This window comes from Salmo trutta, chromosome 28 (assembly GCF_901001165.1).
Source record: "Salmo trutta chromosome 28, fSalTru1.1, whole genome shotgun sequence".
Taxonomy (NCBI): domain Eukaryota; kingdom Metazoa; phylum Chordata; class Actinopteri; order Salmoniformes; family Salmonidae; genus Salmo; species Salmo trutta.
The window spans coordinates 8,873,450-8,891,443 of NC_042984.1; the positions used below are offsets into that span (position 1 = coordinate 8,873,450).

A 17,994-nucleotide genomic window follows, 5' to 3' on the forward strand; every position below is an offset into this window, starting at 1 on the left:
GATGGTAATATTATTGTATTTCAGTGTAATGTGAACCAACATTTTCAGCCTGGACAGCCTCTATTTACCTGTCTTTTGACGAATCACTATCGTCTGAACGAACATCGGCTAGCACACGCATTTCAACTCTTGAGCCAGTGGGTACATTAAACATGCTACATTACAGTCAATGCAACATTCAGACTGCAGCAATGGCGCCGGCTTCCTCCTTTACCAACTTTGAAAACGAGCAGGGTAAACTTTTATTCTTTTTTTTATTATTAAAGACGGGTCAAATATGCCTACAGTAATAAAACAGTTTCCACAAACAGGCAGCATTTCGTAAGCAGTCTCCCAAAAAGGAGGGCTTATTGTCCCTGTCTCAAAAACACAACTCTATCACAACGTAATAACAATATGACCTAACCTAATAACATGACCAGTCACCTTACATTTACATGTTCGGAATTTAGCAGACACTCTTGTCCAGAGAAACTTAAATTTATGGCTGTCCCCGACTAAAAAAAATATTGGTCGACCAAGAGTATTGTTCTTTCGACCAATTGATTGGTTTGAATTTTAAAATGTGTATTTTTCCAAATATAGACATATCCTATGTGTTTAAATCACATGTTTTATATTCACTGAGCTTGTCTGATCCTTTAAGAGCACTGTTTGATGAAATAAATAAGATGCAAATGACTCGAGAGAGTCCGACCAGCAATTGATTTGATTGTGCTGGGCCAGTATCAGACTTGCTGCTCTGTGGAAAAAAAATTGAAAGAAATCAGCGAGTGACTGTCTGACTAGCACCCTTTGTCTCCTTCTCCTCTCTGCTGCAGCGACCACCAGTGTCTATCGCGCTGTTTGTGTTGCTGAAGCTGCAACATAATTACAGACATTTTCTGAATGAAATGTTCTGTTACCGAAATCCTTAATTTGTTTAGGAAAAACCTTCCTTAAACCCTTGCTCTCTTTACGTGACATGTACGCATCGCATGCACGTGACCAATAGGGCCTGACATATAGCATATCATAATCACATCCATAAATTGGTTATAACAAACTTTGAACACCGTAACAGCAAAATGGATACAGCGGACGTGACAAATAAACTCAAAACGGGGGAATGTTTACTGGTTGCTCATGAGGTAAAAGGGAAGTCAAATGTGTGGAATAAATGTGACTAGTTGTGAAAAATACTGGAGATCAAGAAAAAGAAGGTAAGGCGCAAGCGTTGAGTGCATATTATGTGCCATTTAGGTGCTGTTAGATTACAATATAATTTTGTCTGTTGTAACTTTTTTTGTTGAGCCTTTATTACAGCAAAGACTAAAAACAGTCACATTCATTTGTGAATGTAACTTCCAAAATGGAACGGTTTATTTATTGTTTAAGTGAATTATTCAAGGCTTCGTTTATTTTATAACCAAAATGCTTGATTGCATTTCAAATCATGAATGACCCGTATGCTGTGTGATGACATGAAGAAATTAATGCTACAGTAGCCTATATAAGTATTGAAATATAGGCCTAAGTAAGTTACGGTATTAAGACTAAACAGGAAGCGCTCTTAGGTCTGCAGCTCAATGGAGTCTATACAAGGCTACTATACTAAGCCTACAAATGATTTAAATATATATTTATTTAACTAGGCAAGTCAGTTAAGAACAAATTATTATTTACAATGACGGCCTGCCCCGGACGACGCTGAGCCAATTGTGCACCACCCTATGAGACTCCCAATCACGGGCGGATGTGATGCAGCCTGGATTCGAACCAGGTACTGCAGTGACGCCACTTGCACTGAGATGCAGCGTCTTACTTATTATTACTATAATGATCATAACAATAGTAATAACAATAAGGAGATCAAGAAAAAAAGAGGGTTATTCTTTTTCTGAAAATTTGGAACACTAAAAAAAGAATACCAGAGGCTGGTCAAATGAAAAAAGTGTAAAGCCTTTATTACAGCAAAGCAAAGATAAACAACAAACACTCAAATAGGCAACAAAAGCAGGATTTGTCTTATTTCTGTAGATATACATGGATGATTTATAAAGCCAGACACATTTACCAGTTATGCTATTGATTATAGACCTAATTAATTTGGGGTTTCCTCTCTCCTCACTTTTCTCAGACAATAAGGCAAGGGCTGTTTCCTCTTCTCCTAACTCCGCTGCTGCCATTGTTCTCAACACCAATATGCTAGTTAACTTAGCTATTATGCACATAGCAAAATGGTCTAGGAAAAGGCGCCAATTCAACAGCGCACTGGTGTTTCAGAACACAGGACAGCGACCACTATCCAACGCAGGAGAAGACACATTTGTTATAAAGTAACATTATTTTTATTAGCATTGCACCATTGTTCTTAGGTAATGTAACCATGTACAATTTCAGTAGCAGATGTCTTCGAGTGATGGACTGTGCCATCCCCACGGCCTCCACAATGGATTAGTCCACTCAGACAAGCGTGAATCAGACAGGTGTCTTGTACACCATAATAAATAAAATATTTTTGCTACTGCTCGACTAAAGAAATCTTGGTCGAGCAACAGCCTATCGACCAAACAATCGACCACACTGGGCAATGGTGTAGAGACTGGACAATACATATTTGGCACAATCCCCTCAAGTTGGCAGGTGCATTTCTTTCCTCAATGGCTGTACTTTTCATCATTTAACTGTATTTACAGGTTTTGACTTCAGGCTTGACGTACACAGGGGAATGTGCCATGTTTGAGGCAAGGATGTTTAGCTCTGTTTGTGGAACAGACGTGTAGCCCATTTTAATGTAATGAGCTATGGTTTACAGTAAACCGATGGCATGGCTGCACTGTCCCTGGCCAGCTGTGCATTGCATTTAGTCTCCATGATGGACTTTCAGAGAACTCCACCTGGGGAAAAAGTCAAAAGAGAAGTGAGTTAGACAACACAAGTAGACCTAATATGTATTTCAATACACCATAAGGGACACAAAGAAAAGCTAATGAAATGGATTGTCCATACAATTCCATAATGTATTAATTTTGGCTAAAACAAAGCAGAACAATGCAAAAAAAGGCACCTTGACGATATTAAAAACAAACCTTGGAGGTTTGATTATTGCATGGATTTTCAGTAGTGATTCGTTGTTTTTTTAATACTACAAAGTATTTTTATTGTAAAACGGGCCCAAATTATTCCATTTGGGTCTATTAAATTAACTGAAAATCCATAACTCATTTGCATTTCATCAGTGCGTTTAGCAAGCCGATTTGAAATCATGTCGGTAACTGAAACAGGCTGAGCTTGAAAATAAAGGGATATCATTTCAGAGAAAGTGGCTTGATTATTGTAACGTTATTATTCTGGATGAAAATGTCAATTGTGTACATTTTATACACATATACAGTACCTTCCATTTGTGGGTTGCGCGGTCGTGGCATCCTAGAGCACTACTAGAACGAACACCACCACACTTGCCATTTGAGTCGTGCATTCAAGCGCATTTCTAGCTTTTTCAAAAGTAGTCATCCAAATTTGCACTAGAAGCAGCCATACTCAATTGACACCCCTACTTACCTAACTGACCAGCAAACTACCTGAATTATGTAAGGATCATTCTTTCAAATTGAGCAAAACGACCTTGCCCTCATACTACACCTGCCTGCCTCACATTGAACGAAGATGACAAGCACAGCCACAACATGAAATATTGGCTAACTAACGATACTTGGCTACGAAGGTTGTATGTAGCAATAGCTGAAAGGATTCAGTAACATAGTTTATTTGACAATGTTAAAATAGCAACGTTACACCTTTGTCAACCTACGACGTTACGTTAGCTAACTAACAGTAGCTTAATTACCTAGCTAGAAATAAAACGCATACTGTATACATAATCTTACCTTGTACATCGTGAATGTAACCCTCGATCCAGTTAATGTAACCTTTTAGTTGGACTCACTTGGACAGTGTGACTGGCGTCTTCATCTCCCCATTTATCGATATAAATTGTAGCCGGAAATTCCCTCATGTACTTTCTGTATTGATTTGTTGTTAATAAAAATTACAAATAAAAAGATATATTACAAAAAATTGTAGCAGGAAACAGTTTTAAATTAGAAGTCCACGCCATTGTTGTTTATACTGGCGATATTCGGGAGTTTCCCACCTCAGTCCCGCTCGCTTTCCTTTCAAAATGGCGCATATTCCACAGATAAAACATTTTTTTAATTTTAAATCTTAGTTTATACTCCGGGGTTTCCACAGCCACAAAATCAATATAAGAAACAATAGTTTTATTTAAGGTTAGGCATAAAGTTAGCAGTGTGGTTAAAATTATGTTTACAATCACATTTTATAAGATACATATAAGATCGGCACTAGTAACTACAACTACACTGTAACTATTCACGAACATACTCGATGGCCATATTGGGCTGCAGCTACACATACTAGTTCCTGCTATACGCAGACACATAAACATTGTTGTATACGCGGGTTCATCTGACTCGGGTAGTAGATAAAGGGGCTTCATTGTCAAAATTCCGAAGTATCCCTTAACCATTTTGAGTTAAAACATTCTCTCAAACACAATTTTAGGCGCTCTAGAGTATAGCCTCCATAGTTATACTGTAGTCAACAGTGAAGGGCGTTCAGTCACTGCTGGTCGTTCGACGTCCCTAAATCCAGTCAACTCACACAATTATTGCATGGCGGTGTTTGACAACATAACAAAAATCATGTTGCAAAATACGACACTATGCACATGCAATCAGTATTGAATAATGTTACCACACACTGCAGACTTACCTGATTACCGACTAGTTTGCGATCACTTTCGTGTGAGGGCAGGTTGCCAGGTCTATCAAAAATGTATAATTGTATTTATTTATTTCACCAGTAGGCCAGTTGAGAACAAGTTCTCATTTACAACTGCAACCTGGCCAAGATAAAGCAAAGCAGTACGACCTAAACAACAGAGTTACACATGGGATAAACAATCATACAGTCTATAACACAGTAGAAAAATCTGTATACAGAGTGTGCAAATGAAGTAAGGTGGTAAGGCAATAAATAGGCCAATACTGGTGAAGTAATTACAATTTAGCAATTTACACTGGAGTGATATATGTGCAGATGAGGATGTGCAAGTAGAAATACTGGTGTGCAAAAGAGCAGAAAAACAAATATGGGGATTAGGTAGGTGGTTGGTTGGATGTGCTATTTACAGTGGATTTAAAAAGTCTACACAACCCTGTTAAAATGCCAGGTTTTTGTGATGTAAAATAATGAGACAAAGATAAATAATGTCAGAACTTTTTCCACCTTTTAATGTGACCTATAACGTGAACAATTCAATTGAAAAACAAACTGAAATATTTGAGGGGGAAAAATAAAAACTCACAATAACCTGGTTGCATAAGTGTGCACACCCTCTTATAACTGGGGATGTGGCTGTGTTCAGAATTAACCAATCACATTCAAACTCATGTTAAATAGAAGTTATTACACACCTGCCATCATTTAAAGTGACTCTGATAAATCACAAATAAAGTTCAGCTGTTCTAGTAGGATTTTCCTGACATTTTCTTAGTTGCATCTCAGAGCAAAAGCCATGGTCCGCAGAGAGCTTCCAAAGCATCAGAGGGATCTTATTGTTGAAAGATATCAGTCAGGAGAAGGGTACAAAATAATTTCCAAAGCATTACATCACAAAAACCTGGCATTTTAACAGGGGTGTGTAGACTTTTTATATCCACTGTACAGATGGGCTGTAAAAAAGAAAATATCATTTGCCCTTATTAAACTCGCCAGATAATTTTCCATCAATTGATGTCGATTTAACATGTTTGATTGCAATGATTAAGCAATAAGGTCTGAGGAGGTGTGGTAGGTTATATGGCAACTAGTGGTATATTGGCCATATACCACAAACCCCTGAGGTGCCTTATTGCTATTAAAGTTGTTAGCAATGTAAATAGAACAGTAAGAAGTGTTTTTTTGTCATACCAGTGGTACACAGTATGATATATCACAGCTTACAACCAATCAGCATTCAGGGCTCAAATCACCCAGTTTATAATTGTAACTATAAACTGGGTAGTTCGAGCCCTAAATGCTAATTGGCTGATAGCCGTGGTATATCAGACCGTATACCATGGGTATGACAAAACATTTATTTTCTACATCTCTAATTAAGTCAGTAACCAGTTTATAATAGCAATAAGGCACCTCAGGGGTTTGTGGTATATGGCCAATATACCACGACTCAGGGCTGTATACAGGCACTCCGTGTTGCATCTAATTTCAGGGAAAAGTCCACAATGAAACTGATATTAAATTTGGAGAATGATACATTTGCAATAGACCTGTGACCATTATCACAATTGATAACTATCAATTTAATTAACTTAACATGGCCATTAATAATTGCATAATAACACAAGGCTACAACAACAATACACTGAAGTTATAGGCAATTATTTTAAATCTGTTTGCCATCTGCAGGTATAGGCTACACAAGTGGCACAAATTTGCAATGACTCCAGCCATATCGTCATTTCAACATATTAATTGCAACAGTAGCCTACAATGGCATATAAATGAATAAGCTACTTGATTGCCAACAGATGCAAATTAATGTATCATTCTCCACATTTAATGTCTATTTCATCGTGTAATTTTGCCCATAACAGAAGCATGCGAAGGAGTTCCATAGCTTCCATTTCAAATGTCCACTTGCACAGTGCTCGGGACCCAATAACTGAGCATATGTAAAACCCTTTTCGCTTGATACGTATTCCATGTGAAAAAAAGTCAACGTTAGTTTAAAGTAAACCGCATTCTATCTGAGTGAATTTATCTAGAGCTCTAGTGCGCCTAAAGTCATTTCCCAGTGCTTTACCGCGGTTACATCAGTTCTAGCGCGTTAATATGTTTTATGGAAAAAGTGTTCGAAATAGGTGTCTCCATAATGACAATCTAAATAGCCTACCTACAACCAATGTTGACCTCTAATTTTATTGGGCACCGAGCAAATGTTTGGTCTCGTGAGCAACTTCCAGCGTGCTTTTAGAGCGAACACGGAGGCTGAACCCTTACAGTTTTAGACAGTAGCCAGAAGGCTATTGTGGATATCTGAGCATAATGTAGGTCCACCAACAAAACCAATGGAGCAAATTCCATAACATTTTCACAAGGAAATTGCTTTTGATTTCTATGATATAGCCTACAGTATCCTATGTGTGATGTTCAATGCAGGCCTACATTGCATAAGACTTTTAAAAAGTTTTTAGTTATGAAGGGCTTGACATTAATTCATCATTGTTGGCCTCCTGAGTGGCGCAGCGGTCTAAGTCAATGCATTGCAGTGCTAGAGGCATCACTACAGACCTGGTTTCGATCCCGGGCTGTATCACAACTGACCGTGATCGGGAGTCCCATAGGGCGGCACACAATTGGCCCAGTGTTGGGAGGGTTTGGCCGGGGTAGGCTGTCATTGTAAATAAGAATATGTTCTTAATAACTGACTTGCCTAGTTTAATAAACTTTTTTTTTACTATGTAACATCATGTGCCAAATAGGTGAATGTAAATTGCATTGTATTGTATGATGCAAGAAACCACAACAAAATACAATTAATTATTACCAAACAATGTAGACTACCCCTCTGCCTATTGGCCTATTAGCATATTCAAGCCCGTCTCAAAATATAACACTGCCGCTTTAATGAAGACGTAAGCTTTTTACCGGACTGACTTTTCAAAGACAGTAAGAAATGTAGCCTACACGGTTTGTGCTCTTGTAGGAATCAGTAACTCCGCATTGCTGACCTATACTTATCTATAACTGGGATAATAACTCGATAACAAAAAATATCAACAAATGTGCACACGTGCGGCTCTGCGCTCGGATCTGAAAAGCGTATTCACTCGCGAGTGACTGAAAGATCGCTCGTGGGCTACCCCTGCCCATACAATTCTACTCCATTGATCTCTGGCTCTGCCTACAACAATATCACAGACTCAATATTGTAAAGTTAGATTTGTTTTGGTTTGTTGCAATGAAAAGCGACTGATATAATGTTTATTCGATCACAGAAAAAAAACATTGATCTATAAAGTGCAAACTAATGGGGAAAACTCTGTGAAATGCAATCTCTTGCGTCTTTGCACAGCATGGCATTTCAGTTCTGGAGGAGGTGCGTGACTGCGCAGTTTAGAGGGAACTGGTAAAACGTTGTCACCACGTGCGCGCGTGCTGCTCTGTCTTCGTGACTCAGCTGCAGCACTCACTCAACCAGTGCTCTCAACACGCGTGCGCACACTCCAGCCCACCCCATCACTCACTCACTCAGTAACAGCCTGGTCACAGTGAAATATATTCACGGATAATGGTAACTTATTTAGTACATAATGTTGATGCTATCATCTCTTATGAGGAGCTTCTGGATATCAGAACAGTGATTACTCACCTCAAACTGGATGAAGATTTATTTATTTAATGAGTCTGACAGAAAGGATATAATGTTGCTCCCAGACAAGGCCCAAATCCACATAATTCGCATCAAGAAAAGAAGGAAATACAGGGAGAGGAGATCGGGGTGCCTTGTTACAATTCGTTGGCGAGTGGGTAACCCGCCTCTACCATCCGTTCTATTGGCCAATGTGCAATCACTGGAGAATAAACTGGATGAGCTCCATTCGAGCCTATCTTATCAACGGGACATTAAAAAAAAGTAACATCTTATGTTCCACCGGGTTGTGGCTGAACAACAACACGGATAACTTACAGCTGCCTTGGTTTTCCGTGCATCGGCAAGAAAAAATAGCTGCCTCCGTTAAGACAAGGGGTCGGTGTGTGGGTGTGTCTATTCGTCAATAACAGCTGGTGCACGAAATCGAATATTAAGGAAGTCTCGAGGTTTTGCTCGCCTGAGGTAGATTATCTCATAATAAGCTGTAGACCACACTATTTACCAAGAGTTTATCTATATTTTTCTATTTACCACCACAAACCAATGCTGGCACTAAGACCGCACTCAACAAACTGTATAAGGCCATAAGCAAACAAGAAAATTCTCATCCAGGGGCGGCGCTCCTAGTGGCCGGGGACTTTAATGCAGGGAAACAAACCCGTTTTATGTAATTTCTTCCAGCATGTTACATGTGCAACCAGAGGGGAAAAAACTCTAGACAACCTTTACTCCACACACAGACGCATACAAAGCTCTCCCTCGCCCTCCATTTGGCAAATCTGACCATAATTCTATCCTCCCGATTCCTGCTTACAAGCAAAAACTAAAGCAGGAAGTACCAGTGACTCGCTCAATACGGAAGTGGTCAGATGATGCAGATGCTACACTACAGGACTGTTTTGCTAGCACAGACTGGAATATGTTCCGGGATTCATCCAATGGCATTGACGAGTACACCACATCAATAAGTGCATCAATGATGTCGTCCCCACAGTGACCGTACATACATACCCCAACCAGACGTCATGGATGACAGGCAACATCCGCACTGAGCTAAAGGTTAGAGCTACTGCTTTCAAGGAGCGGGACTCTAACCCAGATGCTATACGAAATCCAAGAACACCAATGTAACCTGCCTAAATGACTACCGACCCGTAGCACTCACGTCTGTAGCCATGAAGTGCTTTGAAAGGCTGGTAATGGCTCACATCAACACCATTATCCCAGAAACCCTAGACCCAATACAATTTGCATACCGACTCCAACAAATCCACAGATGACGCAATCTCTATTGCACTCCACATTGCCCTTTCCCACCTGGACAAAAGGAACACCTACATGTGAATGCTATTCATTGACTACAGCTCAGCGTTCAATACCATAGTGCCCTCAAAGCTCATCAATAAGCTAAGGACCCTGAGACTAAACACCTCCCTCTGCAACTGGATCCTGGACTTCCTGACGGGCCGCCCCCAGGTGGTAAGGGTAGGTAACAACACATTTGCCACGCTGATCCTCAACACAGGGGCCCCAGGGGTGCGTGCTCAGTCCCCTCATGTACTCCTTGTTTACCCATGACTGCATGGCCAAGCAACTCCAACACCATTATTAAGTTTGCAGACGATGCACAGTGGTAGGCCTGATCACCGACAACAATGAGAGCCAATAGGTAGGAGGTCAGAGACCTGGCAGTGTGGTGCCAGGCTAACAACCTCTCCGTGAACGTGATCAAGACGATCGTAGACTAAAGGAAAAGGAAGGCCGAGCACGCACCCATTCTCATCGACAGGACTGTCGTGGAGCAGGTTGAGAGCTTCAATTTCCTTGGCATCCACATTACCAACTAACTATTATGTTCCAAACACACCAAGACAGTCGTGAAGAGGGCACGACAACACCTACTCAGGAGACTGAAAAGATTTGGCATGGGTCCTCAGATCCTCAAAAGGTTCTACAGCTGCACCATCGAGAGCATCCTGACTGGTTGCATCACCACCTGGTATGGTAACTGCTCGGTCTCCGACCGCAAGGCGCTACAGAGGGTAGTGTGTATGGCCCAGTACATCACTGCGGCCAAGCTTCCTGCCATCCAGGACCTCTATACCAGGCGGTGTCAGTGGAAGGCCCTAAAATTTGCCAAAGACTCCAGCCACCCTAGTCATAGACTGTTCTCTCTGCTACTGAACGGCAAGTGGTACCGGAGAGGCAAGTCTAGTTCCAAAAGGCTTCTTAACAGCTTCTACCCCCACTCCTGAACAGCTAATCAAATGGCTACCTGGACTATTTGCATTGCCCCACCACTTTTATGCTGCTGCTATTCTGTTTATTATATATGCATAAATACTTTACCTCTACCTACATGTACATATTACCTCAATTATATCTGTATATAGCCTCGTTACTGTTATTTTATTGTTGCTCTTAATTTTAATTTATTTTTTTACCTCAGTTTTAGTAAATACTTTCTTAACACTTATTTTTCTTAACTACATTGTTGGTTAAGGGCTTGTAAGTAAGCATTTCCCTGTAAGGTCTACTGCCACTGTTGTATTCGGCGCATGTGACAAATATACATTTATTTGATTAGTAATTTACAAGTAGAACAAAAACCCGCGACCAATACATATTCACCTACGATATTGTTTTCAAATGACAGAATTTCACAAGAAAATCACGGACATGGCAACCGTTTGAGGGACTATCCAAAGCAGCGATGATGTTCTTCTTCGATGAGGTTTAACGGTGGTTGGCATCCAATAAATGTTGCATTACCGCCACCTACTAGACTGGAGTACAACTCCCTTATACTTTGCTTAAAAAAAATTAAAAAGGAAATGCATCAACAAATACCCTACCATCATTAAAAACCCACCACCCTACTCCACTATTTAAATATATCGAGTACTACCTCTGGCCAACAGCCTGAAAGGACGGGACACCACCATTCAACACACCCAGTAACTCGTCAAGTCTCATACACCCAAATACTTCTCTGCAGCTGCCACCACAACCTCAATTTTCTGCGACTTACCTTCCATCCCTGCAGTACAGATGATAAGCATTGCTATAAACGCTAACATTCCAATCTTTCTGAAGCATACATAATTTGTTGGCCTATCCCACTGTACTGGTACAAACCTCCACCTGCCTCCCTCGCAGCAGGCATTTCTAATCCCCAGCCCCATCGGCACCCCTACAATTAACGCATACCGCTTCTTTCCCAACGCTACACAATCCTTTGTCTCATGCCCTTCTGCACACTTTTCACACCTAAGAACCCCCCCCCCCCCCCCCCCCCTCCTACACACCGCTGCCACATGCCCATAAGCTTGATACCTGTAACAACGCAATGTATTCAGCACAAAAGCTCGTACGGGATAAATATCCTAACATCACTTTTGTCGGGCAAAGACAACATCAAAACTCAAAAGAACAGACAACAACTCTTCTGTTTCACCTCTCACGCCCCCCTGTCTGCGTCGCACCAAACGACGAGCATCACAAACACCGGGAATCTTCCCCTTCAGTTGGTCAACTTTCACATTACCGCCACCCAGGTAATCAACTCCTTTCAACGGCGTCCTTTCAGAGCAACACGATTCACAGCTCTCGATGAAATCCCGGACATTACTTTCACTTCTAAAATCGCCAATGTCTCTTTTAATTCGTTTTTAATTTTTCAATTTCAGCCAAGGGGAGGGTTTAGTATTTTTTAAATGTAGTCCAGGGGAGGGTCATGATGATTGATTAAATGTCTATTTCTCAGTGTTTTAGAAATAGTTGCTTATTAGGCTATATGTCGATGTGTGTCCTCATCTCGGATTCTCCGCTAGGCGCGCAATTTCAAGTGCGCCAATAGGCTATTTTAGTGTGGTCACAATCAAATGATCCACAGCATATATGCTACTATGTGCATGCTCGGAGAAGCACAGAGCAAAGTTATATTTCTAAGATAGCTACTGTGTGTGTAGCTACTGCTGCATTACACACTGCAATGTATATTCCAAATCTGAGCCTCGACCTGCTCTGCTCTCGCTGATCAAGTACTTTGTGTGCTGCCTAACCAATGGCTGTGCAGTGTAGGCCTATGGTGGCAGTTCAAGAGGGGAGTCAAATGATTCTTCCGAAAATGTTTGATTAGGCCTAGTCCAAAAAGGACTAGCCTATGTTCCCAATGGTGGAAAAACGACCTAATTGTCATACTGTAGTAAAAGTAAAGATAGCTTAATAGAAAATGACTCAAGTAAAAGTGAAAGTCGTCCAGGAAAATACTGCTTAAGGGAAAGTCTAAAAGTATGATGTGTTATTAAAAAAATGTATATAGTCTTGTACATTGTGGACAATTCTCTGACATGCTGTGATGTACACCACAGGTCAAATGTTTTAGAACACCTACTCATTCAAGGGTTTTTCTTTATTTTTTACTATTTTCTACATTGTAGAATAATAGTGAAGACATCAAAACTATGAAATAACACATATGGAATCATGTCGTAACCAAAAAAGTTAAACAAATCAAAATATATTTGATATTTTAGATTCTTCAAAGTAGCCACCCTTTGCCTTGATGACAGCTTTGCACACTCTTGGCATTCTCTCAACTAGCTTCACCTGGAATGCTTTTCCAACAGTCTTGAAGGAGTTCCCACATACAGCAAGCTAGCGGTCAGGCTGATCTTAGTCTAAATTTGGACCAAAACAGACAGACTAAACAGCCCAAAATGGGACGACTAATTTTGTGCAAAATATTGTAGCCAAATGATAAGTTCTCTTGGTCCCTTATAATTATCTGTAAGTTAATTTTTGATCTGTTTTTGTGAGAGATGTGGCCACTTTTGTTTCCTGCCACTTCAATTGAAGGGTGTTGCTACTCTGTTGCGGTAAAACCACATGCGGTTATTATGAGGATGACAGCATCTAATGTTGGCTTCAACTTGGCTTTGCATACAAATCCTTCCATTAAAAAGGGAACCTGGTTTTTGATCTCTTTCTCATTATAAAACAGCGATGGTGTGATTAATGCTACCACTATTCATGGATTTATTATGTGTGCCTGCATCGGCCACATACTGTAGGCTACAGAAGAATTGCCATGCATGCATCTCATCTATTTAGTCAGTCAATGTCCACATCATTCTCACATATTTTATAATGTAACAATAATTGGTATATCAAGGCCTAACAAAATAAATGATTCCTAAAGTGGTAATGGCCTACTTTTTTAAATATTCTTTATTTATTTCTTTACACTTTGTGCATGATTGTTTTTGTGGGAGGGGTTCTATATTAGGCCCTATATGTACAAATATATAAATTATACAATTGTATAACATTGAGGTTCTTGACAATTACAATTTAAGTTATTGAAAAAGTCCCAAAAAGCCCTTGAATTTGACTTGCCAATGTCTGTATGAACATTTAATACATTTGCAAAAATGACAAAAAAACACTTTCACTTTCTCTTTAAGGGATATTGTGTGTAGATGGGTGAGAGAAAAATATATATACATTTTGAATTCAGGCTGTGAATTTTTTGGGAATAAGTCAAGTGTGATCAGTAGCAAACATTCTGTGACATCAGTCAGAATACAGGATTAGTTGGGAGTTTTTTAATTTTTTTAATTTAACCTTTATTTAACTAGGCAAGTCAGTTAAGAACGAATTCTTATTTACAATACAAGTGTAAGTAAAAATGAATGCAATAAGTTAGAAATTGTGCTACTAATGCGCATGATGGCACAAACATGTCTCGTAAATATGTTTTCGTTTGGAAATTGTAGAAATAAAACATTTTCCTTCTTCAGAAGTTCCAGCTAGGCAGGCTAACGTTAGTTAGCTAATTCATTTGCTATCTATCCTACAGTAGGCATATATTAATTATATATTTAATATAAGTAGACATACACTCATAATTGACCGTAGCGCATATAAAGCACCCATATAAAGCTACCGGTGGCTAAAAACACAATAATCGGGGGATGAACGAGTGACGAATTTCCGGCCAAGGGTGGTCCATTGAACTTCCTACTGCCTGAGCTATGTTGTTGATGTAAATTGAGAAGAGCGTGGGGCCTAGGATTGAGCCTTGGGGTACTCCCTTCGTGACAGGCAGTGGCTGAGACAGCAGTTCTTCTGACTTTATACACTGCACTCTTTGAGAAAGGTAGTTAGCAAACCAGGCCAAAGACCCCCCAGAGACACCAATACTCCTTAGCCGGCCCACAAGAATGGAATGGTCAACCATATCAAAAGCTTTGACCAAGTCAATAAAAATAGCAGCACAACATTGCTTAGAATCAAGGGCAATGGTGACATCATTGAGGACCTTTAAGGTTGCAGTGATACATCCATAACCTGAGCGGAAACCAGATTGCATAACAGAGAGAATACTATAGACATCAAGAAAGCTAGTCAGTTGATTATTGACAAGTTTTTCCAACACAGGGCAAAATAGAAATAGGCCAATACAGTTAGGATCAGTTTGACGTTCCCCTTTAAATAAAGGACGAACCGTGGCTGTCTTCCAAGCAATGGGAACCTCCCCAGAAAGGAGAGACAGGTTAAAAAGGTTGGAGATAGGCTTGGCGATGATAGGGGCAGCAACCTTAAAGAAGAAATGGACTAAACCATCTGACCCAGATGTTTTTTTGGGGGTCAAGGTTCAGGAGCTCCTTTAGCACCTCAGACTCAGTGATTGTCTGCAGGGAGAAACTTTGTAGCGTGGCAGGGGAAAGAGGGAGAAGCATTGGGGATAGTCGCATTAGAAGGGGTGGAAATGAGGGAATGTTGGACGGGCAAGGAGGCATGACTGAGTCAAATAGGAATCCTGACTTAATGAAGTGGTGATTAAAGAGCTCAGCCATGTGCTTCTTGTCAGTAACAACCACATCATCAACATTAAGGGACATGGGCAGCTGTGAGGAGGGTTTATTCTCCAGGTCTTTAACCGTTTTCCAGAACTTCTTGGGGTTAGACGCACAGAGAGAGAACTGATCCTTAAAGTAACTAACTTTGGCCTTCCGGATAGCCTCTGAATGCACTTATTTCCCATTTGCCTGAACGAAAGCCAGTCAGCCTGAGTATGCGTGCCGAGCCTTTCGCCAAATGCAATTTCGATCAAACCAGGGGCTGAACCTGTTTTTAATTCTCATTTTCTTTATGGGGGCGTTTGTTAACAATACCACTGAAAATATTAAAAAAGAAGCTCCAAGCGTCTTCGACAGAGGGGATCAAGCTGATTCTATACCATTTTACAGAGGCCAGTTCATGAAGGAAGGCTTGCTCATTAAAGTTTTTTAGCAAGCGTCTATGAAAAATCAGGACAGGTTGTTTCACTGACACAGGCTGTAAAACAGTGATCACTACATGTCCCAGTTTAGGTCACCTAGCAGGACAAATTCAGACTTAGTGTAAGGGGCCAGGAGAGAGCTTAGGGCAGGTAGGGTACAGGCTGATGGAAAACGATATCACCCAGCAACAGTCAACAAAGCTATTTGAAAGTTTAATGCTTAAAACCAGCAAATCAAATTGTTTGGGGACAGATTTGGTGGAGACAACCGAGCACAGAAGGTGATCATTGGTAAAGATTGCCACTCCCCCACGTTTGGAAGTTCTATCTTGCCTTAAAAGGTTATAACCAGAAAGGTTAACATCATTATTCACAACACTCTTCCTTAACCACGTCTCAGTAATGACCAACACATCTGGAATGGAGCTGTGAACCCACACGTTCAATTGATCTATTTCAGGTAATAAGCTTCTAGTGTTAACGTGCAGAAAACCCAGGCAGACAGGGCAGGGCAGACGGTAAACAGATCGCCAGGTGGAATCCAAGCAGCAGTGAAGCAGGCAATGGGATTAGGTGTCACACCCAGTTGGGAGAAGCTTTTATTTCTAGAGGCAGATTTCTTGTAGAAAATGCCAGTGGATGGTCTTTGAACAGCAGGAGGGGGTTTCAAAGACTCATGCAACTTGTTGGGCCCAAAGGCCTCGACACCGTTCACTTCACACCTCAGTGCTAATTTAAGTTGTATCTGTTCTGTCCTAGCAAGCCTGGCAGCCTTAACTCAGCATTCAGTCCCCATAAAGTAAAATACATCTTTGTAATGTACTTTATTTGTAATTTTTCTCTTTCTTCTTGGCTTTCAAAATAGCATCAGACCAAACACTACTTACTCAGTTCCAGGTTAGATGGTGTCCTCAGGTCTCATGGTGTCCTCAGGTCTCTTGTTTGCTACAGCACCCTACGTATAGCTTGGAAACAGGAAACCTTGGTAGCAGTAATCTTTCCGGTTAATTTTGGCCAAAATGACTTGCTGTTTTGACTTGCTTCACTTAACCAACCACGTTCAGGTTCTCTCATTGAAGCAGGGATTCTGAGCCTCCAAAAGGTCTAACAAGCCAATCATATTTAATTTTGATCTCTTTTTGATAATGATTACTGAATGATTTCCTTTACAAGTCAGTGTTTAAGACAGCTCTGTGTCACCGTTCTTTTACACAACTTGTCAATCATCTTTTAGGTTTCATTAAAAGCTCTGCAAGACTTCTCATAAAGAATGACAAAAAAATGACTGAAGCAGATAGCAGAGGCATAATCACACTGGAAGAGCTGTGTTTGTGGCCATGTTCCAAGACACAGACAAGGCCACCAAGCAAGATTAGATCAGTTTTAGGTCTTATACCAGACTATAGCATTACATGCAGTGTTTATATACATTTCAAATGTTAACAAATGATTAACTCTGACCAAGTTAACTAAGGGTTAACCTCATTCTGCATGGTTTGGTGTCTGTCTCAGATTGAGTTGCTTCTCTGTCCAACAGGGCTAGGAACCCTCCATGTTCAGGACCCCACCCAGAGCTGGCCTCTCTCAGCCTGTGGAGCTCCTCTTCTATCCTGGCTGTATGCTGGCTCTTCTCCTGCACCTCCTTCTCCACCTCCCTCCGATTCCTGACCTCCTCTGACAGACACACTATCAACTCCACGTTTAATATAAAGAAACACAGAAAAGTATGTGAGATGACGAAGGTTACTTCAGCTCCTCATTTTCACTATTTGTTTTCTATACAATTTTGACTTTTCATTAGTTTTATATTTAATTCTAGATGTGTGTTGTGCTCTGCTGGTTCTGGTATCAGTTTTAGTTTGAAAAGTGTAATTCTAGATCTCTGTTGGTTCTGGTATTAGTCTTGTAACCTGAAGTTTCAAGGTTTTACTTTCATTCTTGTTTCTTTTAAAATGTTGTTTTAGTTTCAATTTTAGTCAAACTTTTATGGTTCAAAGGCAGAGGGATAGATGACATTGTTATAGTTAGATCCCTTTTATACTGTAGTTAGGGTCAGAGAGAGGGATAGATGACACTGTTAAAGTTAGATCACTTTTATACTGTAGTTAGGGTCAGAGAGAGGGATAGATGACAGAGTTAGAGCACTGCTGTAGTAATCAGTAAATTGCTGTATACCCATTAAACCTTATCAAGTGAAAAAATGTCACAACTTGTTGTTCAGTACATGTATGAGTACATGACTATTGTACACTCTCATAGC

The 17,994-nt window shown here is 40.4% G+C and overlaps 1 long non-coding RNA gene across 1 annotated transcript; it reads left to right on the forward strand.

The window, feature by feature from the left end:
- Nucleotides 1-10: 10 nt before the first annotated feature.
- Nucleotides 11-17,940, forward strand: LOC115165403 (uncharacterized). The gene is made up of 2 exons (XR_003870159.1): nt 11-1,202; nt 17,272-17,940. It is a non-coding gene; the product is annotated as an uncharacterized LOC115165403 (long non-coding RNA).
- Nucleotides 17,941-17,994: the final 54 nt, after the last annotated feature.